General features: G+C 45.6%; 1 protein-coding gene across 14 annotated transcripts in view; it reads left to right on the top strand.

Moving 5' to 3' along the window:
• PMCA (plasma membrane calcium-transporting ATPase 3) overlaps positions 1-25,394 on the top strand; it is a 1,595,457-nt gene that overhangs the window by 543,572 nt on the left and 1,026,491 nt on the right. For 5 of the 14 annotated variants that reach the window (XM_071662688.1, XM_071662683.1, XM_071662687.1 and 2 more), the window contains exon 1: positions 20,688-21,107. The exons of 5 other annotated variants lie outside the window; for them this stretch is intronic. The gene's annotated coding sequence lies outside the window, so the exon portion shown is untranslated. Of the gene's footprint in view, positions 1-20,686; positions 21,108-25,394 lie in introns of those variants that run through there. 4 more of the 14 variants (XM_071662680.1, XM_071662682.1, XM_071662673.1 and 1 more) reach the window with 1 other exon arrangement.

The following is a 25,394-nucleotide window of genomic DNA, read 5'->3' as shown; positions in this document are numbered from 1 at the left end:
ATTTATGAGAGCGTGATCAGACGAACCAACTGGGGCGAGATTATGTCGTCGTTACAGCGCAAAAGATTAGATGTGAAAAACAGATCCAGAATATTAGGAGAATGGTCACAGCGGTCAGGTTATGGTGGGGGAGAATTTGCTTTAGGTCTTTAAGAATGAATGGAGAGCGTGAGGGCTTCTATGAATAATCCGTAAGGGAGAAGAAATTCAACCATTCCTGATGGTGAACATTGAAATCCCCGAGGTGAAGTATCTCGTCTTGCGGGTGGGAGGGAGGATGCCACTCTCATGGTAGGAGTTTAGATAGTCGAAGAAACACATGAATTGGCAGCCTTGGGAGAGCAGCAGGTGAAACAAAAATGGGGTAGTTGTGAGACGGACCTTAAGGCAGATAACGCCAGAGTTTGGAGACTTGTAGTCGTCGAGGCGTGCCACAGGTGTGTTGATGTTGGAGTAAACACAGACACCACCTCTGAACCGGAATTGTAAGTGGCAGGTTAAAGTGGATATGAAAAATGGGCTAGTGAGAACATCATTATATAATTGGGTCTCAGGGAGATGCAAGATATTAGACGATATATATATATATATATATATATATATATATATATATATATATATATATATATATATATATATATATATTATATATATATATATATATATATATATATATATATATATATATATATTATATATATATTATATATATATATTATATATATAATATATATATATATATATATATATATATATATATATATATATATATATATATATATATATATTTTTTTTTTTTTTTTTTTTTTTTTTTTTTTTGCTGTCTCCCGCGTTTGCGAGGTAGCGCAAGGAAACAGACGAAAGAAATGGCCCAACCCACCCCCATACACATGTATATACATACGTCCACACACGCAAATATACATACCTACACAGCTTTCCATGGTTTACCCCAGACGCTTCACATGCCTTGATTCAATCCACTGACAGCACGTCAACCCCGGTATACCACATCGCTCCAATTCACTCTATTCCTTGCCCTCCTTTCACCCTCCTGCATGTTCAGGCCCCGATCACACAAAATCTTTTTCACTCCATCTTTCCACCTCCAATTTGGTCTCCCTCTTCTCCTCGTTCCCTCCACCTCCGACATATATATCCTCTTGGTCAATCTTTCCTCACTCATTCTCTCCATGTGCCCAAACCATTTCAAAACACCCTCTTCTGCTCTCTCAACCACGCTCTTTTTATTTCCACACATCTATCTTACCCTTACGTTACTTACTCGATCAAACCACCTCACACCACACATTGTCCTCAAACATCTCATTTCCAGCACATCCATCCTCCTGCGCACAACTCTATCCATAGCCCACGCCTCGCAACCATACAACATTGTTGGAACCACTATTCCTTCAAACATACCCATTTTTGCTTTCCGAGATAATGTTCTCGACTTCCACACATTCTTCAAGGCTCCCAGAATTGTCGCCCCCTCCCCCACCCTATGATCCACTTCCGCTTCCATGGTTCCATCCGCTGCCAGATCCACTCCCAGATATCTAAAACACTTCACTTCCTCCAGTTTTTCTCCATTCAAACTCACCTCCCAATTGACTTGACCCTCAACCCTACTGTACCTAATGACCTTGCTCTTATATATATATATATATATATATAATGTGTGTGTGTGGAATGAGACCGCTGATGCATTTCCTGCTGATGGTTTGAATTTGTCTAGCGGTTATCTTTTACTGCTTAGGTAGATTATCAGTAAACTGGCTGAAGTTCATATCAGTGGTAGAACCAAACTCTTAGGTAGAAGCCAGCCACGTCATTCTTCTCGGGTATACAGTAACACCACGTAGGCGGCTACTGCCTTGGCGCACCACGGAAGCTCGTCGCGTCAGATAAGCGGACACCTGTAGAGTTAATGTTGAGCTTTTCTTAGGATTGTCATGGTTTTACTCGGAAATTTATAGAAAGTTTTATCTTTATGTACGATAAAGTTGAAGTATATAAAGTGACGTCATAGCGGCTGTGGCAGAAAATTAGCAGCTTGTGAGAAATGGCGAGGTAACGTGTTGTAGTATTGTTATGGTTTGGACCAATATTGTAGACGTCAGCATCCCTGATGCTAGTGACATCACAGCTTGGAAGTGTGGCCACAGTTCCCGGACACGTCATCATGAGGAAGGGTTCTCCGGAGCTCGCAGAAAATAAACGTATCTTTTTTTTATGAACGAAAAGTTGATATGTTGGGGGAGGGGGGTCCACATTAGGTCGTTACTCGGTAGGTCAATTTGTTTGAAAAAAAATTAGGTTTGTAGTTTCTATGTTGGAGGCGATTTATGGAAGACCGATGTTGCTGCAATATTTCACAACTTTTTGCAGGCATTGAAAACCATAGTGGCCAGGTATGTTGAGTGGTGTGTGGGAAGATCCTGGTGTATGTGTTTGAGTGAGGTTTTTGCCCTAGACGTTCAGAGGTCAGTCCGAAGGAAATGTGTCAATAACTTTGGAAATGAAAATGCATGAGTCTTAGGACGACCTTCCTGGTGGACCCCAGCTGGGGCGTTGCCTCACGCTTGGTTGGTCTACTTTCTTTTTATTATCGTTATCATCAGGGGACGTGTGTGTGTGTGTGTGTGTGTGTCACAGCAGGAGGCTCGTGTGCACCACGACTCTTTGCACACTTGGGTCTCCTGTCCACCAGCTGTTGTTCATCACGTGGTCGCTGAGCGTTGGCCGCCGGACACCGTAACACTGGACACGTCTGATGCATGTAGGAGGGCATCATCTTGCCATCGGGTAGCCTGGTGTAGGCAGGTACGCTGTGTCCTTGTTACTGCCGCGCAAACAACTGTGTGACACTTTGAATTCTTTGAGCACATGGTTGTGCACAGTGTCACCTGCAAGTGTTTATACTGGCGTCGTGTTGTGCACGCTGATGACTCGTTCATTACGATGTTCTGACGTGGCTGCTGTGTACGAAGACCCTGTTGTGCTGGCGTACCCTGGGAGAGTATTGTGCACGGGTTGTGCACTGTGCCGTAGTGCACTGAAAACGTGCACTGGAGGCGGCAGGGCTGGACATTCCTGAGGTGGTTGCCATGGCGACGCTCATTGATTGGTGGCGGTGCTCAGGTTGGCTCGACTCCGCCGCCGCCGCCGCCAGTACCAGTGCCGGGTCCGGCCTCACGCAGGAGGCACGCCCGCTTACACCGGCATCCGTCATGACCCCAGGCCCTCCTGCTGCATGACGGCACCAGGTAGGCCCACGCACCGCGCCCCTAACCGCTTCTCCCCGCCAGAGTGGGTCACACACCGGACGCAGCCACTCCGGCCTGGAGGCAGTCGTCCCACCTGGAGTGAAGCAGAGCTCACCCGTGACGACCGCCCGCACCGCTGGGTTGTGGACGGTGCCCGGGTGAGGGAAGACGTGGCACGGGACGGGAGGCCGCGACCCGGTGACCGAGTAATTCGGAGCAGCCAGGCGAAATGACCGTAACCTTTAGCATGGTTGACCCCTGCTGGTAACGGAGGAACTACCATTGACGTCATGCACTACTGATGAAACCATCAGTTCACGAGGTGTCCTCTCTCATGTGGCTGTGCAGGAACTATACCTTCAGCTGGTGCTGATGGTTGTCCGCACCACCATCTGGAGACACAGACATAACACCATCCATGGCCAGCTGGTAATATGCACAAACCTCAGCATGTGGATGTAACGATACAGAAAACGGATAGTCTGCTTCTGTTAGCAGGTGAACCAGCTCCAGCCGCCTCCACCTGCTCGCTTTTACTCTGTGTGATGTCACCTGTTGTGAACGCCTGCTGACCTGGAGTGCCATCAGCAACAGATGGTACACCCAATATTGTTAACTACTGGCCGGGTTACACGTACCCTTACCCAAACACCGCTACATTCAGGCCACAGCATCACACGTTGGGCATCATAACATTTCCTATGTCTACTGCCGTAGCTGTCACAAGCTACACCTGTTGTACCTGCTTCAGCATCTGTCACGTACTATGCTTGTTTTATCTATTGTAGCATCTGTCACTCGCTACACCTGTTGTATCTATTGTAGCATCTGTCACTACACATGTATCTGCTGGAGTATGTGTCACTAGTACACCTGTTGTATCTGCTGGAGTAGCTTTCATGTACAACGCCTGTTGTATCTGCTGTAGCAGCTGTCACCTACTGCACCTGTTGTATCTGCTGTAGCAGCTGTCACCTACTGCACCTGTTGTATCTGCTGTAGCAGCTGTCACCTACTGCACCTGTTGTATCTGCTGTAGCAGCTGTCACCTACTGCACCTGTTGTATCTGCTGTAGTAGCTGTCACCTACTGCACCTGTTGTATCTGCTGTAGTAGCTGTCACCTACTGCACCTGTTGTATCTGCTGTAGTAGCTGTCTCCTACAACTCTTGCCTTGTTAGCTGTATCAGTGATGAACGTTCCCGTAGCTCCACAGATGGCTGGTCAGTGTGGTGTGGACCACCTCTGGCATGTTGTGGTGGGTGACGTCCTAGCCACTTCCTCAGGGATGCGGATGCCATCTTTGTTTTCAAGTTGGTGTCTCGTGCATTATTCACGCTGTTGAGTCATGACTGGACATCCGACCTTACCAAGGCTGGCAGTACTGTTGCTTTGCTTGGTGGATGCTTGACGCATGTCTGGTGCGATGGAGGGAGTTGTGGAGATGGGTCGTGACGCGAGGCCACTGTCCTGCTCGCCCGCCTTCCGGGGATCATTGTCATTCATTTTATTAGAAGTCTGACGTCATGATCCATAAGTGTCAGCTTTGCCACCAGCCACTGATGTATGAACCTATGTAAGATGAGCGGCTCGTGCAGTTGTAGGTTTGTGTTCAGTATTGCTGTACTCGTTTCTCCGTGGTAGTACACACACTTTTCTTCAGCTGAACGTTTGTGAAAAGCTTATAATGGTTATGAATATTTCCTGTTTTGTCAGTGCCACGATGCGCCGTTTGTGTGTTAACATTTGGCCGAGGCAGACAGGTGGTGCCAGGCCTCCCCACTCACATTACTGGTTCTCTGCTGACGGGAGAAGAACCCCTGCTGGCCACAGCCCCTCGCTGTGTTCGCCACCAGTCTGGAAGAGAGAATGATCATTTTCTCCGGTCGTCGCCGCGGCTTTGGTAAAACTCCGCATTTTGTTTCATTTCGTACGTAGCTGCAGGTGTAGCTGTGTACCTGCACGTGGAGGTACCTCCTTACGAGCGGTACACCAGAGTGCTGCAGGCAGGTGCACTCTCTTGACGGTGCAGAGCTACAGCCTCACGTCACCAACTTGGAGAACAAGCGTGATACACCCGTGATACACACGACTGTTGTGATGATACACACAACCTGTTGACACATGTAGATGATTTCATGTTGAGCTACAGCCAGAATCATTTACTTCTCAGTTTCATAATTGAGCAACATTTATTACTGTAGATCGATCGAAACTCATAAATGATTACAATAACACAGGGATGGAGGCCGACGTCTCGTAAGGATGTAAGTCACCTTGAAAACTTGACCTCATAGATTAAAGAACTCTCACCCATTAACCTAGTGTGGGGCAGCACACTATACCCTCACCTGGTGTAGGGCAGCACACTATACCCTCACCTGGTGTAGGGCAGCACACTATACCCTCACCTAGTGTAGGGCAGCACACTATACCCTCACCTGGTGTAGGGCAGCACACTGTACCCTCACCTGGTGTAGGGCAGCACACTGTACCCTCACCTAGTGTAGGGCAGCACACTGTACCCTCACCTGGTGTAGGGCAGCACACTGTACCCTCACCTAGTGTAGGGCAGCACACTATACCCTCACCTGGTGTAGGGCAGCACACTATACCCTCACCTGGTGTAGGGCAGCACACTATACCCTCACCTGGTGTAGGGCAGCACACTATACCCTCACCTAGTGTAGGGCAGCACACTGTACCCTCACCTAGTTTAGGGCAGCACACTGTACCCTCACCTGGTGTAGGGCAGCACACTGTACCCTCATCTAGTGTAGGGCAGCACACTGCACCCTCACCTAGTGTAGGGCAGCACACTGTACCCTCACCTGGTGTAGGGCAGCACACTGTACCCTCACCTAGTGTAGGGCAGCACACTGTACCCTCACCTAGTGTAGGGCAGCACCTGAGTGCACTGTACCCTCACCTAGTGTAGGGTAGCACACTGTACCCTCACCTGGTGTAGGGCAGCACACTATACCCTCACCTAGTGTAGGGCAGCACCTGAGTGCACTGTACCCTCACCTAGTGTAGGGCAGTACCTGAGTAAACAGAATATCTCGGTGAAGTTTATATACCTTTATAGTGAACATTACCTTACAAGTTCAAACATTAATACTGGTCTTTGAACCTCGGCTAAGAGGTTATATATATGTGTGTGTATATAGTAGAGGTTACATGTGTGTGTGTGTGTGCGCGTGTGGTAGAAGGTACATGGGTGTGAGTGTTTATATTAAATCATTGTCAATCTCATTATTTTACATTAACCAAGTTTTCTTTTTTTCCAGGTGAGTACTGGTGAGCGCCTACCTCAGATGACGGTCAGGTATGGTAGTGAGGAGGGCAGTATGTGACAGGTCACTGTTGAATGATAGAATGTGGTTAATGTGTTCACCTTCCACCCACACCCGTGTGGGTGTTGTACCTCCATAAGTTGGCCAGTGTCCCTGTTGGTCTTCTGGTGCCAGCAACATGAACACCTGCTGTGTCAGTCTGCCATCCCCCTCCCCCCCCTGTACACACACACACACACACACACACACACACACACACACACACACACACACACACACTCGTCCATTTTCATTGTCTCTGCCAGTGCTGGCTGCTGGCTTGTGCGTGTGTCGCATTCCTGTTGCTTCACCAACAGTCATCATCAACCAAATCTTTAACGTAATGGATCTGGCGTCAGCCCCTCTGTTGCTGGCCAGTCTTCTCCACTCTTGCCTGGCAGCAGATGGCCGCCAGTCATGCACTGGCTACAGTCTGCTGGGGCACAGCCGTCCTTTTTTGCCCTGCTGTTGTGCTCCTTTGTTTTCGTCTTTCTACAACTGCTCTGGTGCTTGTTCTTTGCTGACTTGTCTTTTCTGACCTTTTGAGCTGTTAATGTCATGGCGAAGCTTTGGCAAGACTCTGACATGACGGAAAATAGTGGAAGTGAATATTAAGATGGAGGATGGCGGAGTGAGGCCGGGCGTGTCGGATCACGGCTGGAGGGCGGGATGCTCCCTCAGGTGATAACACAAATAGGTTAAAAAAAAAAGAGTGAGGCATTTTTGTCGTGGTAATCATGGCGACTCACTCGTGCAGCCGTTTATTTTGGTGACATTGTAAGGGAGGGAGGAGTGAGGGGTTACCATGCCTGGGTAGTACTCCTGCTCACACCCGTCTTACCTTGTGTTGTTTGCCTTATAAGCTGAGGTGACGCTAGCTGTAGGGGTCATGGATGGAGCCTGCCATCACCCTCACAAGGGAGGGTATGTCTGTGTGCTACTCGTGTTGTCGTACATTAGTACTTGAATGTTGGAATGTGAATTTTTTAATGTCATTTATTAACCATGTTAGTCATTACGTCACTGACGTTACCTGCGTCCGTTGCAGAATGGTTACTCGGGCGCCTTACCTTGTAAACAGTCATGTTTACATTCGACAATATATATGAAGGAAGTGGTAGCATCGCCTCGTGTATCGTCGACTGTCTGAGTCATTACAGCTGTCACTGTCAAGTTATGATCACTCATCGGTAAATCTTGAACACCGTCTCCAGACGATCGAGATCATTCCAGAACTATACTCGCTCACACCACATATATACGGCCCTTGTGTTATGTGTGCGTATACTCGCTCACACCACATATATATATACGAATCTTGTGTTATGTATGCGTATATTCGCTGACACCATGAATATACTGCCCATGTGTTATGCGTGCGTATACCAGCGAGGTACGGTGGGGGTTGGTATGGGGTCAAGGGCCTCATATGAAGTGTTGTGCGTCGTAAGGGAAGTCTGGGTTACGTAAGGTCACCGTAACATGACCCCGGCAGTCGGAAAATCACCACGGTCCATTGAAAGAAGATGGCATCAGTGACAGCGGCGATAGACAATAATGACCTGTGCCACACCAGGAGCACCGAGGCAGATGTGGTCCCGGTTGTCATGGACGTTATGTTGCTCAGTCATGCGTGTGTAGTACACCACTGTGTACCAGTTAGCCAGGCCAGGATGTATGAGAGCAGGAGTGACCGTCCCCCCATCATGTAGGTCCGTCAGTGTCCAAGGTGTCCATTATCATGAGTCTTATCATGTGTCAAACTGTGTCTTACTGATGTTTCCTGTAGCATGGCCATGTTTGTAGGTAGAGTTGATATTATGTGGCTGGTATGTATCATTAGTACATGAGGGTTTGTATTTGGTCAGCAGTATATTATGGCTGGTGTATCTTGGTATTGTATTTTGGCTGGTTGTGTTATGGTTGGTTTGTGTTGTGTGATACGGCTGATTTGTGTTAGCCGTGTTATGACTGGTTTATGTTACTAATTGCATTTGTTTTCAGTCTGAAGTGTGTTATAGTTATACATTGTTAGTATTGTGTTAGGTTAGTAGTGTTATGGTTGTAGTATATTATGGCTTGAATGTTAGTTTAGTAGTGTTATGGCTGGTTATGGTTGTAGTATGTTATGGCTTGAATTGTTGATGGTATATTATGCCGGTTCTTTATTATTATTGTGTTATGGCTGGTTTATGTCAGTAGTTTCTTACGTTAATATAGTGTTATGGCAGACTCATGTTAGTATTGTGTTGTGGCTGGGTCATGGTGGCACTGTGATATGTTTGGCTTTTGTTAGTAGTATATTATGGTTGGTTTACGTTAGTAGTGTGTTGTGGCTGGTGTATGTTAGCAGTGTTATGATTGGTTTATGTTAGTATGTTATGGATGGTTTATGTTAGTAGTGTTATGGATGGTTTATGTTTGTAGTGTTATGGCCTGTTTATGCGTTACAGCTGGTTTATGTTTGAGAAGTGTTTTATAACTAGTTCATATTAGTCATATGTCATGGTTGGTGTATGTTCAAGACGCATGCCATGGCTGGTTTACCTTTTGTGTATCGTGGTTGATTATGTAGTCTATTATGTTTGGTGCATGTTACTATTCTGTAGTATTATGACTGGTATGTTTATTATTATTTTTTTTTTCAAGATATATGATTGGTCTGTATTAATGTGTTCTAGTTGGTTTATGTCACAAGTATATTCTGGTTCACTGGATATTCAGGTTGCTTCGTTACAGTATATTCTGGCTGGTGTATGTCACAGTATGTTCTGGTTGGCTTGTCACAGTATATTTTGGTTGGTTTGTCACAGTATGTTCTGGTTGGCTTGTCAGTATATTTTGGTTAGTCACAGTATGTTCTGGTTGGCTTGTCAGTATATTTTGGTTGGTTTGTCACAGTATGTTCTGGTTGGCTTGTCAGTATATTTTGGTTGGTTTGTCACAGTATGTTCTGGTTGGCTTGTCAGTATATTTTGGTTGGTTTGTCACAGTATATTTGGTTCGGTTTGTCACAGTATATTTTGATTGGTTTGTCACAGTATATTTTGGTTCGGTTTGTCTTAGTATATTTTGGTTGGTTTGTCACAGTATATTTTGGTTGGTTTGTCACAGTATATTCGGATTGGTTTGCGACAGTTATTTTTGGTAGGCTTGTGTCATTGTATTTTAGTACATTCTGGTAGGTTTATGACATTATGCTTTTGCTTCGTTAATGTCAGTATTTTCTGGTTGATTTGTCTTAGTGTATTCTGGATGGTTTAGGTCACTTCTGGTTGGTTTATATCAGTTTATTCTGGTTGGGTTATATCATAGTATTTTCTGGTAGGTTTATATCTTGGTATGTTCTGGTTGGTTTATGTTTCATGAGTGTATTCTGGTTGGTTTGTAACAGTAGATTCTGGTTGGTTTATAACAGTAGATCGTTGTTGTTGTAGTATTATGATAAGAGAATGTTCAAGATATAGGTTCCATTTGTGTCAAACTTCCTCTCTGTACAGTACACATAGGTGATTCCAGTATGATGTGGTTAGTTCATGTGACAGTATGATATGGTTGGTTCATGTGACAGTATGATGTGGTTGGTTCATGCGACAGTATGATATGGTTGGTTCATGTGACAGTATGATATGGTTGGTTCATGTGACAGTATGATGTGGTTGGTTCATGTGACAGTATGATGTGGTTGGTTCATGCGACAGTATGATGTGGTTGGTTCATGTGACAGTATGATATGGTTGGTTCATGTGACAGTATGATGTGGTTGGTTCATGTAACAGTATGATGTGGTTGGTTCATATGACAGTATGATGTGGTTGGTTCATGTGACAGTATGATGTGGTTGGTTCATGTGACAGTATGATGTGGTTGGTTCATGTGACAGTATGATGTGGTTGGTTCATGTGACAGTATGATGTGGTTGGTTCATGTGACAGTATGATATGGTTGGTTCATGTGACAGTATGATGTGGTTGGTTCATGCGACAGTATGATGTGGTTGGTTCATGTGACAGTATGATATGGTTGGTTCATGTGACAGTATGATGTGGTTGGTTCATGTGACAGTATGATATGGTTGGTTCATGTGACAGTATGATGTGGTTGGTTCATGTGACAGTATGATGTGGTTGGTTCATGTGACAGTATGATGTGGTTGGTTCATGTGACAGTATGATGTGGTTGGTTCATGTGACAGTATGATGTGGTTGGTTCATGTGACAGTATGATGTGGTTGGTTCATGTGACAGTATGATATGGTTGGTTCATGTGACAGTATGATGTGGTTGGTTCATGCGACAGTATGATGTGGTTGGTTCATGTGACAGTATGATATGGTTGGTTCATGTGACAGTATGATGTGGTTGGTTCATGTGACAGTATGATATGGTTGGTTCATGTGACAGTATGATGTGGTTGGTTCATGTGACAGTATGATGTGGTTGGTTCATGTGACAGTATGATGTGGTTGGTTCATGTGACAGTATGATATGGTTGGTTCATGTGACAGTATGATGTGGTTGGTTCATGTAACAGTATGATGTGGTTGGTTCATGTGACAGTATGATGTGGTTGGTTCATGTGACAGTATGATGTGGTTGGTTCATGTAACAGTATGATGGGGTTGGTTCATGTGACAGTATGATGTGGTTGGTTCATATGACAGTATGATGTGGTTGGTTCATGTGACAGTATGATGTGGTTGGTTCATGTAACAGTATGATGTGATTGGTTCATGTGACAGTATGATTTAGTTGGTTCATGTGACAGTATGATGTGGTTGGTTCATGTAACAGTATGATGTGGTTGGTTCATGTGACAGTATGATGTGGTTGGTTCATGTGACAGTATGATATGATTGGTTCATGCGACAGTATGATGTGGTTGGTTCATGTGACAGTATGATATGATTGGTTCATGCGACAGTATGATATGGTTGGTTCATGTGACAGTATGATGTGGTTGGTTCATGTGACAGTATGATGTGGTTGGTTCATGCGACAGTATGATATGGTTGGTTCATGTGACAGTATGATGTGGTTGGTTCATGCGACAGTATGATATGGTTGGTTCATGCGACAGTATGATGTGGTTGGTTCATGTGACAGTATGATGTGGTTGGTTCATGTGACAGTATGATGTGGTTGGTTCATGTGACAGTATGATATGATTGGTTCATGCGACAGTATGATGTGGTTGGTTCATGTGACAGTATGATATGGTTGGTTCATGTGACAGTATGATGTGGTTGGTTCATGTGACAGTATGATGTGGTTGGTTCATGTGACAGTATGATGTGGTTGGTTCATGTGACAGTATGATGTGGTTGGTTCATGTGACAGTATGATATGGTTGGTTCATGTGACAGTATGATGTGGTTGGTTCATGTGACAGTATGATATGGTTGGTTCATGTGACAGTATGATGTGGTTGGTTCATGTGACAGTATGATGTGGTTGGTTCATGTGACAGTATGATATGATTGGTTCATGCGACAGTATGATGTGGTTGGTTCATGTGACAGTATGATATGGTTGGTTCATGTGACAGTATGATGTGGTTGGTTCATGTGACAGTATGATGTGGTTGGTTCATGTGACAGTATGATGTGGTTGGTTCATGTGACAGTATGATGTGGTTGGTTCATGTGACAGTATGATATGGTTGGTTCATGTGACAGTATGATGTGGTTGGTTCATGTGACAGTATGATATGGTTGGTTCATGTGACAGTATGATGTGGTTGGTTCATGTGACAGTATGATGTGGTTGGTTCATGTGACAGTATGATGTGGTTGGTTCATGTGTGTTGGGCAGTGTACAGGAGACGTGTAGTCAGTAGTGATGTCGTCGGCGGTGTTGCCAGCAGGTGGAGGAAGTTACCCAGTGTTGCATCACCACTTGTGTTCCCGTAGCCAGTGTGGAGGTGGAGGAAGTTATCCAGTGATGCATCACCACTTGTGTTCCCGTAGCCAGTGTGGAGGTGGAGGAAGTTATCCAGTGATGCATCACCACTTGTGTTCCCGTAGCCAGTGTGGAGGTGGAGGAAGTTATCCAGTGTTGCATCACCACTTGTGTTCCCGTAGCCAGTGTAGAGCGTGTATGTCAGATGGAATATTATTCTTGGTTGGTGGGTTCAGCCACATCACTATATAAGTATCGATAAGCATGTTGGGCTGTGGCGTGGGCCACGGCCTGGGTAAGTTAGGGAAAGTTGAGTGTAGGGAAGGAGGGAGTGGGGGTTGGCCACGTGCTATATTCAGCAGTAGCCAGCGTCTCCGCCAGGTGACACGTGGCCCGCTGCCCTGCCAGTACAGACTCTCGCCAGCACAACCAATAGGGAATTTGTCTTGATCTTCCTGGGATAGAGGTGTGAGCCCGGGGCGGTGGCGCTGGCCAGCAACAAGTGTGGGCCAGGCCGTGCTCTCTCTCACACCGTCTGCCTCCCTCATGGTTAGGTTCTCATCCTTTTCTGTTTGTTGGACCCCGGACGGTGTTGCAGTCTTTGTAGCTGTAAAAAAAAAAGAAAAGGAAAATTGTTTCTGTGTTTACAGTGTGTGTGAGTGTATGTGTGTTTGGAAAGCTTTAGATGCCTGGTAGTGGACATGACAGCGAATAGAACAGAGTTGAAGGAAGTCATAGGGTAGGTTAGGAGGCGCAGGTCCTGGGAGTTTTGAGGAATGTGTGGAAAGAGAGGTCCCTGTCTGGGAGGGCGAAGATGGACATGTTTGAAAGTTTTCAAGTCCCAACGATGTTGCCTGGGTGCGAGGCGTGGGCTGTAAATGATAATGTACGGAAGATATGAATGAACTGGAGATGAAATGTTTGAGAACAGTGTGTGATGAAGAGGGTTGATCTAGTAAGAAATGATAGGATAAGAGGGAGGTGTGGTTATAAGGAGAGTATGGTAAAAAGAGTTGACGAATGTGTGCTGAGATGGTTTGGAGAAATGAAGAGGTTAGAGAAAGGTTATATGTGACAGAAGAGGAGGGGACGAGGAGAATGGCGAGACCAAATTGAATACAGAAGGACTGAGTGTAAAAGGTTTGAGCCAAAACATGCAAGAGGGTGCAAAGCGTGCACGGGTTAGAGCGAATTGGAGCGATGTAGTACACAGTGGGGTTAAATACTGTCAGTGGATTGAACCGGAACATATGAAACGACCGTGGGAAATCACGGAAAGGTCTGTGGGGCCTAGATGTAGGTAGCTGGCTGTGGTTTCGTCGCATTACACATGACAACAAGAGCATGGATGTGAGCCTGTGAAGCCATTTCTTTGTTCTTGGCTTTAACTCCCTAACGTTGAAAGCGGCTAACAGTTATTAGCGAAAAAAGTATATATATATATATATATATATATATATATATATATATATATATATATATATATATATATATATATATATATAATTTCCTGAACACTTGTTAACCAGTTTCATCTCACTCTCAGTGAGTCTTCAGTATCATGCCACTGGAATTAGTGCAGCCTTGGGCTGCTTGAGCAATTAGAGAGGTCCTGAATAACACCAGGATTCTTTCTTGGAGTAAATATAAATAAGATAAATAGATAAGTAGATAGATATGGCTGCAAGGAACTTGCATTACTGGGCATGAAACCCTGACTGTCCCACACCAGGCACACACCTTCATATAATCAGTTGTTAGTCGTAAATTACGTATGGAACCCCACTGGAGCCTCTCATCGTGTACACATACGAGCCAACCCTTGGCCTCTGTTGGGTCGAGGAGCTGGCATCACAGATGGGTCCTCCAGCCCCGTTAGGCCGTGAACAGTAACCATTAATCAGGAATTTTGGACAAATGAAACCTGGAGGTCTCAGTTACACGAGTGCAGATTCCTTACTGTAATTCAGCTTTATAGAAATACAGAACTTGTTGTGTATCTGTTGTAAAGATGAATTTCGTGTTCGGGTTACCACTTGAAAATTGACCCACGTTCTGTACCAGATTTGAAGCCTGATGGAACTGGATTTTGTGAAGAGGTACAGAAATTTCATCCAGTAGATGTATTGGAACGGTATGAGAGAGAGAGGTCCCGGGCAACCGGTGCCCTCTCCCAGCTAGTACGGTCTCCTCCCTCAGAAGGACGAACCTTGTAACAGTACTTGGTGTATTTATAATTATGTATCACAACCCAACCATGCCAGCACTTATAGATCTATGGAATCGTAACAAATGCAGAAGGCTTACAGAAAGTAATTTTCAGAAAGGGTTCCTTCTCTTAGGGAAATGCGGTAGAAAACAACCCTTTATTATTTGTAGCACCTGAAATAACTCCTAGTTATTTGTAGCAGTTGAATTATATTTGGAAAGAATGATTATAAACTTGATAGTTTTACGCGCAAAACATTTACCTAATTTTGTGGCAGTTGATTCTTTTGTGAAGGTGTCAGTACTGGGCTGGTACCCGGGTGAGTGTGTGGTGTTGTTACCATGCCGGGCCCGGCGCTGCATACCTGGCCCTCTCACCTCACTTCTCGTATATATTTAGATACTCTTGTTTTCCTTTGCCCCCCTTAGTGGGTGTTTTACAACAAACAGCTGGGCTGGTCGTGTAGTGTTAGCTTGTTTACTTGTTAAGTGACTTCAGTCTTAGCAGGCAGTGATGATGATATAAATAATGATGATAATGATTATATGATAACGATAAGAATATTGATAATGTTAATAATGAATATAATAGTAATATTAATGATGATTATGTTGATGTTGATGATAATGAAAATGATAATGATAATAATTAACAGTTTATTGAAGAAGTTCATCTAAAGACTGAAGTACAGAGCGCCTGCGTACAGTACAGCGTGGCTCTAGCGAGGGGAAGGGATGTCAGGCAGACAGTCCATACACATATGTCAAGAGGATGTCTACAGTGTCCAGAGTGGGGTGGGTGTGGGTGCTCATGTAGCGAGCGGTCGTGTGGTGTGTGAGTTTGTGGTGCCGGACTGCAGGATGATGGCAGGAGGCGACGGTGATGCAACAAGCTCTCCCCCACACTGTGGGATGAGGCAGGCGGAGGTGGTGATGGTTGGAGAGAGTTAAGAGGACCAGTGTTACTTAGCACGTCATGATAGATGGTGTGAGAGGGACCGAGGAGGATGTATCACTAGAAGTGGACATGGAGATGCAGGTGTTATTGACTCATCTGCACACCTAGACAGGTGTGTTGGCAGGAATGGTTTGTTGCCAGTGTGTTTGTGAGATATGCCAAGTGTCGTGATGACACAGGTGTTTGTAATCCCAAGTTGGCTGGTAGAACAGCTGTATTGACAGTTCTCCTGGTGACACTTGGCTCCCACCCCAGATGTGCTGACACGTGATGACACATGCCTTTCTGTGCAGATGTTTATTTTTGTGGATGACACAGCTGGCGTGCGCCAGTGTTCTTGGAGACATATTTTTGTACCTGTTTCATCACTTGCTGTTGGAACAGGTTTATTGGTGAGGATAGCGGAGACACGGGCTTCATAGTGTATGTCTTTTATCATATACTGGGAGGTGTGTGAAGCTGGGACGGCCATAGCATTTGTGCCGCCGCTGGCCCAGGAGGTGACGGGAAGGCTGCTGACCCACATATGGACTCCCTCGTCCTCCGGAAGTCGCCATACATACATCACACACAGCATACTGAGTTGTGAGCAAGGGTTTAGACTGATGGTATGGTGGTTGTTTGTGTGTGTGTGAACGTCATGTAGGTCACGGGTAGAGGAGAGGGTGAAGCTTCGGCCTTAGTGTTGTAGCTATATTTATAATGGAGTGGGAGCTCACCCGCAGGACGATACTTGGCTGTAGTCAGTCACTCTCCTCCCGCCCCCTGCCACTAGCTGTGTTATTACTCACTCTCCTCCCGCCCCCTACCACTAGCTGTGTTGTTACTCACTCCTCCCGCCCCCCTACCACTAGCTATGTTGTTACTCTCCTCCCGCCCCCTGCCACTAGCTGTGTTGTTACTCACTCTCCTCCCGCCCCCTACCACTAGCTGTGTTGTTACTCACTCCTCCCGCCCCCCTACCACTAGCTATGTTGTTATCTCCTCCCGCCCCACTCTCCTCCCGCCCCCTGCCACTAGCTGTGTTGTTACTCACTCTCCTCCCGTCCCTACCACTGGCTGTGTTGTTACTCACTCTCCTCCCGCCCCCTGCCACTGGCTGTGTTGTTAATCTTCTCCCCCCGCCCCCTGCCACTAGATCTGTTGTTACTCACACTGTGTGACCTTACCACAACACCCATTTTTTGTTCCGTATCTAAAATAAAGATGTTTCCAGACATCTGCTGTTCGTGCATCATGGTTGACCAACAGTACTACATTTTTGCACCATGTCATGTCCGGTCATGATGTGGTTCCCCCCTACTTTGCTTATATATATATATATATATATATATATATATATATATATATATATATATATATATATATATATATATATAGTGGTTCCAACAATGTTATATGGTTGCGAAGCATGGGCTGTAGATTCGGTTGTGCGGAGGAGGGTGGATGTGTTGGAAATGAGATGTTTTAGGACAACATGTGGTGTGAGGTGGTTTGATCGAGTAGGTAATGAAAGGGTAAGAGAGACGTGTGGTAATAAAAAGAGTATGGTAGAGAGAGCAGAAGAGGGTGTATTGAAATGGTTTAGTAGCATGGAGAGAATGAGTGAGGAAAGATTGACCAAGAGGATATATGTGTCAGAGGTGGAGGGAAGAAGAAGCGGGAGACCAACTTGGAGGTGGAAGGATGGAGTGAAAAATATTTTGAGCGATCGGGGCCTGAACATACAGGAGGATGAGAGGCGTGCAAGGAATAGAACGAATTGGGAGGATGTGGTATACCGGGGTTGCCGTGCTGTCAATGGATTGAACCAGGGCATGTGAAGCGTATGGGGTAAACCATGGAAAGGTATTTGATGCCTGGATGTGGAAAGGGAGCTGTGGTTTCGGTGCATTACACATGCAGCTAGAGACTGAGTGTGAACGAATGTGGCCTTAGTTGTCTGTTCCTGGCGCTGCTTTGCTGGAGGTGGAGGGGGAATGCTATTTCGTGTGTGGCGGGGTGGCGACGAGAATGGATGAAGGCAGCAAATATGGATATGTACATGTGTATACATGTATGTCTGTGTATGTACATGTATGTATACGTTGAAATGTATACGTATGTATGTATGCGTGTGTGGGCGTGTATGTATAAACATATGTATGTGGGTGGGTTGGGCCGTTCCTCGTCTGTTTCTTTGCGCTACCTCGCTAACGCGGTTGGAGGCGGTTAAGTATAATAAATAAATGATAAATGAATAATGTATATATATATATATATATATATATATATATATATATATATATATATATATATATATATATATATATGGGTAAAGTGATATATAGTTGAGAATGGGAGATTATGGTCTCGGACTTTCCACATGTTTTAGGGTTATTGGTGTATTGATATGTTTAATGGTGTCTGCGCTGTAGAGGGGCTCCGTCCTACAGGCGACAGTGTCTGCTACTTTATCTTTGTTATCCTCAGACCAGATCTGGATAAACGTCACACACTCCCGTCTGCACGTGACTCTTGGCAGAGGATGTAAGAATAAGCCTGGCACCGCCCTCCGCTACACACCCATTGAACACATTCTAATATATAAAGGAGGAAGGTTCCACCTCCACCGGCGAAGAGGAAATGACAAGAATAAGTTACAGTTTACTGGCACGATACATGTGGGTCTCGAGTCAGGCGGGCAGCGCTGGGTGATACATGTATGTTGGCGCGTGAGGATGTCAGGTGAGCTCACATCCCACGAGGATTACGCTGGTGCAGCCTTAACCATGACGACTTCACACTGGTTACTATGAACCCAGGGAGCCACACGCCCGGCCACTGACCACGCCCTTCCCATCCCTAGTAGTCCTCGTTGCTCGTAGTATTTCCGTGCAGTTGTGGCATCCTTCCACACAGCTGGACTGTAGGACGTGGGAAGGTCGGTCGTGGATAACAGCAGTGACCTGGTCACACAACTCCTTAGCCATAGTGATACGACACGTAGGTATTATGCCGTGACCTCTGAACTGACCTGGAGGGATTAGGTAGTCAACATCCAAGGATGGTACGGTCGTGTTCAGGGGGTTGAGTATCGGGAAACCAGAACAGGAGTGATTAATGTCACCGTTGTAGTCAGACACGAGATTGATCATAATGTCTATGTGGAAAATAGTTGATAGATCAGTTCCAACCCTTGTGAGAAAAATAATCGGGCATTGTATGAGAGGTTGGAGAGAGTGGAGGAACCTCTCGCGAGACAGATTTAAATTGATATGTGCCAGGATCACCGGCAGAGTTATTGTGCACCCCATGATCGTCTCTTGAGCGGTAGCGCAAAAGGATTATAGGGGTGAGAAAGGGTCTTTGTCCGATCCCAGATATTACGTAAATTGTTCAACATCTCCTCCTTACTTAAGCTTCACCACAGGATGAGCAGAAACCTTTCAGAGACGAGATATAGTGTGGCGAGTCAGGACTTCATTGTTGGCTGTAAGGTAGAACCATATACCGGCGGGTATACTCGGCACGGGTGTAGGTGGTCACAGTTCTCCATTGTGCACCTGGCCAGTCTGCTACACTGCCTTGACGGCTGTGGAAGTGTATGTACACGATCTGGGGTCGGCCTGTTACCTAGGAAATTGGTCCAGAGGCCAAGATAAGGATCTTCAAGCTAGCCCTCAAAACCAGGTTAAATTTACTAATGGTGTGTGTGTGTGTGTGTGTGTGTGTGTGTGTGTGGGCGTACATCATATGGTGCACGTTGAGCCATGAAGCAGAGAAGACTAGCGTGCCAAAGCGTTGGAGGGTAGCCAGGAGCACGTCGTCACACGTGTAACATAACACAATTAGCATTGCATGCGAGAGGGCTGGACGTTGTGCCTCCTCCTTAACCTGAAGGTACTGAAAATCTTGTGTTTGTGGCGCCTACGTCACACTCAGTACCAGGCTCGAGAAAATGACGAAAAAAAGCACAGGTCAGCCTCCTGTCGGGGTTAAGGGTACATGTAACTTGGAGAAAAATTAGATGCGTCACTTGCTAACGCATGTGGACGTGTATATGTTAAAGGTTTAACGTTGATGCCGCTCTGAATATAAGTGGCGAAGATGACAGGTGTGTCGTAATTTGATGAGGTGAGTTGGATGACAGTCCAGGTGGACCATCTGCCCGATGCGCCTCTTAACTCGTACCTGGGCCACTGTGACCAGCCGTCAAGTATCATCAGTAACATGATGTTACCCACAGACCACATCCCACTAACGTAACACACACAGTCCTGCTCCACCAGGCAGTTTGCTTATACTCTTCCACACAGTGAAATGTGGACGACTAGATGGTCCTGGTTATGAATGATTACACGCTTGGCGGGACCATCACCTACCTGACTGGGAAACCCTGGAGTTGGTGGGGAAAGTGTTGGATGTCATAGAAGCTCATGCATTAAAAGTAACACACACACACACACACACACACACACACACACACACACACACACACACGTGTTGGACAGTATCAGTGACGTTAGCGTGTTGGAGGATGGCAGTGACGCACATATTGGATGGTGGCTGTGATAAACATGATGGAGGAGAGCAGGGACACATGTAGGAGGATGTCAGTGACACACATAATGGAGGATGGCAGTGACGCACATGTTTCTGGAGATGGATACTGTCAGCCCGGCCAGCGTGACTCTGCCACTGTTGTACTAATTTTCATATCTACTCGCTTGCCTTTTTGTAGTCTCTAATTCACTACCCAAAAGTCGTCGACCTCTTCATCTTGAGAAAGTTATTCAGGAAATCCTTCATGTGTGAGAGAGAGAGAGAGAGAGAGAGAGAGAGAGAGAGAGAGAGAGAGAGAGAGAGAGAGAGAGAGAGAGTGTAGAATGTGTGCGAGGTGTGTTCAGTAAGCTGCCCGCCTGGGGGAGGGGGGGGGGGGTTGACGTGGCACAGTTCCCTCTAGTAGGGGAGGGAGGGAGGGAGGGAGGGAGCAGTACGTAGCAGCGAGTTTGAGAGCCCCACGCCCCCCGCCAGTCTGGCTACACCCGCCACACCCACCACCACACCTCGCTCCTTGCGCTCTCCAACCATAGTCGTCGTCTTCTCTATAGCCTTTTGACGCGCTCCTTTGTTTTCGGGCAGCCCCTTAGGCCTAGGGCTGCCCCACCATTGAAGAGGGTGATATTGTTCTAGCAGTGTTGCTGGTAAAAAAGCGGCGTCATTTTGTTCCTTCTAGAAGTGCTCTTGGAGACGAGAAGAAAATATAGAACCTGATCATGAAACTTAGTGTGTGTCAGTGGAAGGATTCGTTGTAGTACCGTGGAGACAACAGTAGCTGCGGCTGTGGTGAACTTGCCCGTTGTGGTTTGGTGAATGTGTCAAGCCATTTGTGAGCATCGCCAGGGATAGTGCTGGTAGTGTCGTGTGGCTGTGTCACCAGGTTCCTTCACAGGTAAGTGGAAGCCTGACCTCTCACCTAGTGGCCTTCATAACGTTGCTCACATCCTCTCCTGGAGTATGCTGATAACTCAAGAGTTGTGGCCCAACATCGTGTTGGACTTCGTAACTCATTAGAACGTTTGGTAACGAGTGGTATATTCTGATAACGGCAAACAACAGAACATGAAATTTTCCCAGGATGTAGAAGTAAGAGAAAGGCTAATGTAAGAGTTTTGCTTTCTTATTCCCTCTTAGATTTTTTAGTCTAGTAATGATTCAGTTCTTCATTGGTCATTGTACTTCTGATACGAAGGAGAGTTTATGTTACATTAGGTTCAGCACTGTGTAGTATTGTATGGTGAGGGTTGCGTGGAGGAGGCACCTGAACAGTTCTTGTTGAAACTGTAGCGGGCGTGAGGTGTACTGCTTGAACGTTAGTGATATATTGTGTATGATTGTTCTTCGTGTTATTATTACTGATTGTTACAAGTGTGTCCCATGTTTCTTTACGATATATTAGTGTGTTTAACGTGTTCTTTTTTATACTGGAGGAGCCACGCTGCGCCAGTTCATTGGTGGAAAGATTGTGTTGCGGGCGAGGCCTGTGTCGCCAAAGGGCCGGTCGACCCCACGCCTCGCCTCACTATCAAGACCACACGAATCGGCTGCAGTACATTGATATATTCGACTTGATAAGTGACGTACTAATGTGTTGGATCACACCCGGTTAGTGAATAAAGACAAGAAACATCGAAAACGGGAAAATTACTTAAAAAAAAATGATATACGGAGGGACTTGATTAGATAATACTCGTAAACTTTCCCTGCCAAACGGAGGCTATACGAGTTAATCAAGTATAACAGCCCACTGATCCAGGTTGTAAAAATCAACTTATAAGTTTAGAGGATTCTCACTGCTGTCATTATACTAATTTCTCAGATTTATTCCTTTTATTATTATTCGTGAGGGAGGCGTGCAGGTACTGTGGATAGTGTGGGAGCGGTGGAAGGCTGTAAGGAGCAGCACTCTTGGTAAAGGCGGACTGCTCGATCTGTGCAGCGCTGGTATCTGCCTTCAAGATACGTGACCTGGAGTAATCCCCGCACGTGGTTAACATGGCTACATCACGTATCTTGACCTGTATGCACAAGGTTGGGTGAGGCTGGTGCCGCGCTTCCACTCTCTCACACAATGACATTTTGTTCCCAGTATATCGCAAAGAAGAGCAAAAGTTAGGCACTAGGGAAAATTAGGAGGGAAGAGCAACTGGTGAATACGAGGCTCGTGTTGTGGTGGCGTTGCTTTTCAGTTTGATGTCCCAGTTGTTTCATATCGATGCAGTGATTGATCTGATTTTTACCTCAAGAGCAGCAAACTTGAACCGCACTCCTACCTATCCTGTGGCTGGTGGCGCAAAAGAAGATACAGAGAGCATGATAATTTGAGGACTGCGCTTCCATGATCGAATTACGTTACAGGTTAGTTTGTGTCACCCTGGTGTTGACATGAACAGTAATGATTATGGAAATTGGTAGCGCGGTCTCGTCAATTTCTCACACCAAAGGAGTCTTGTTTCCCTGCCAGTGGAAGAAGTGCAGCTTTGGAGCTGCAGGAGCTCTTAGAAAGAGTTTCTGGGTAACACAGCAGGAGTCTTAGAAATGGGTTCCGAGGTACTAAGGAATAGATAAATAGATAGGAATAGATAAATAGATAAAGGCGCTTAGTGGAATATGATTGTCAGGCGTGTAAAGTTCGTAATATGAAATGTGATTATCAATGTATTGAAGCATTGAGCGCCATCCCTTGGCTTTTCTTTGTTCCCCTTCCTCGTGGTACTGTGGCCACAGATTACAACTTGATACGTTCTTTGACGGATGTCGCGACACCTGGACCAGTATAGAGATCTTGTCCGCTGAGGTTACTGAGAGCTCCAGCTCGGCACCCGCAGTCTGAGTGTCCTGGCTGAGAGGGGCATTGTCAGCCGTCGATATAAGGTGAAATAAAGTTGGTATATAAGGAGAGTAGTAGTGTGGGCAGGCAGGCAGGAGGGAGGAGGAACCAGACGTGCGAGTGATCAGGTTAACATGACCTACCCTTCAGCCAACACAACACGTTACTCTCGTCATCATTAAGTGAAACAATGATTGGCTGAACATTGTGGACATCTGGGACAGGATATGAAAAACTGGTGTTGATAGTGTTCACAGTACTCCTTCCTGTTTACATGAAGATGACAGTGTTCTGACTTCACCCATTTATACTGTTGAAATATGTAAGTGCATTAGGTTGACTAGGAATGGAAGGGGGGGGGGGTGATGTTACCGGACTCCACTTGTTGACATTACACTGCTATCGAAAAGTCCCTTTAACGAGGCTGTATATTCGTCATTTGACGACACGATGTACTACTGTCTGTTACTTTGGAATTATTTTAGTTATTCCTAAGGTTTAAGCCTTAAAAGTACAAGGAATCTTTGTCCGAACATTGCGTTGATAAAGTACACACGGAGATAATGATGTGTTTTAACGTTAGTGTACGGTGTAGGTAGGGAGATCGCGAGAGATGGGTTATTCTTGTGTAGTCGTGCTGCAGCCCCGGCTGACAACCTACATCCGTAGATGAGAATATTAAGTGTAGAAATCGAACATAGAGCTCAGAGGAAGCCTATCACTGAGGACGACACCTGACTGCCCGCTCCCGGGAAAGTTGAGATTAATCTATAGTTTATTTGTTTACGTGAAAAAGAAAAAGAAAACAAAGACTTTTCTTATATAAATCTTGTGAAGACGTTGAGGGCGCAACAGTGGAGACGTTGAGAGCGTAACATTTAGGTAGTGAAAACCTCGTGAAGTGTTCTAGGGTCATAATCCCCACAAACCGGGCTGGAACTAGGCTGTTGGAATGGGTTGTTGCTCTACAAAGCTGTTAAAAGTCGCTGCCCTCAGGCCCACATAGTCCTCACAGCCTGGCTGGACTGGAGCGTTTTGTAGGCGTATTTCAATGCATTCTTGAACTTCAATATCATGCATTCCATCCTGTTTATGATGGTAGATGGCAGCGAAGAGTCTTGTTCTCGCTGTACATATCGCTGTATTGGATTTCAGAAGTTGCGGACCCGTACCGTTTAGGATTGTTCAGGTGTAGATCGTGATATGACACTCCCGTCTGAGCTTCAGGGAGTATAGCTTTATAGGTTTCAGTTTTTCCCAGTAATTTAGGTCCTGTACCAAAATATAATGGGTTGTGAAAGATGTGTCGTCACTTTACAGACGCGCAGCTTTGCCTGTCTCGCAGGGTGATGTTTTCTTGAAAGAATTAGTGCCTTGAATATCATCATCATTGGTATTACTGTCCTTATCATGAAGGTCGGCCAACCTTCCTCATGAGGCAAACGTTATTTCGTTGTGTTTTCTGAAGGTTAAGTCGTTACACATCATGACTCCAAGGTCTTTCATGTTATTCATCTGGTTTATGATAGCATCTGTGCTCGTCTCATGTTCTGTGGGATTTTTTTTTTTTCATTTTCTCCATACTAAAGGTGTTCTCGGTTGCCCAGTTAGACTGTTTATTCCTCCTTGTAGCCTTTCGGCATGTTTTGTTGATGGGATGTTGAAACTTATTCTTGTATCACCTGCAAAGGTTGATATGGATCTGTGTCTCGTGTTTGCGTCAATGTCAGATATAAAAGAATGAGGAACAGGAGGCATGTAAGACCAGTTCCTTGGGGGACTGAGCCTTTACCTGCGGAGGCGCTGGAAGTGGCATGGTTTTATAGCTACGTGTTGTGATTTAGTAGTTAAAAGTTGTAAATTCATCTTTCATGTCATTTTCATCTCTCGAATTTCATGTTCAGACACCATGGTCACATTTGTCAAATGTTTTTGCAAAGACTGTGTTTATCACGTCAGCATTTTCCTTGTTTTCCAGAGCTTCACCAACCCTCTCACAGTGGTCAAGCAATTGAGAGAGGCAAGATCTTTCCTCACCTGTAACCAGGTTGTCCGGGGATGTAGCTTGTTCACTTCCTTGAATTCAGGCAGCTTGCTTCTTATAACTCCTTAGAAGATTTTGATAATGTTTGATATAGTTTTTCGAGTCTGCTTGTTTCCACCTGTGGGCAGTGGGACGATGTGAGTCACAGTCTCGGGAGTGATGCCAGAATTTACTGAAGACGTTTAGGGCGTAACATGTAGCTAGTGAAGACGTTGAGGGTTTAGGGAAGCCTCGGGATGAATGGGTGGCCTAATTTTTCTGTGGTTGTGATGCGTCAGTTCGATGTGGCGGGAGCAGGTAGGTAG

Source organism: Panulirus ornatus, chromosome 6 (assembly GCF_036320965.1).
Source record: "Panulirus ornatus isolate Po-2019 chromosome 6, ASM3632096v1, whole genome shotgun sequence".
In the NCBI taxonomy this organism is placed as follows: Eukaryota; Metazoa; Arthropoda; class Malacostraca; order Decapoda; family Palinuridae; genus Panulirus; species Panulirus ornatus.
Note: the sequence above shows the minus strand (reverse complement) of the source record. Positions and strands in the feature narration are given on the sequence as shown.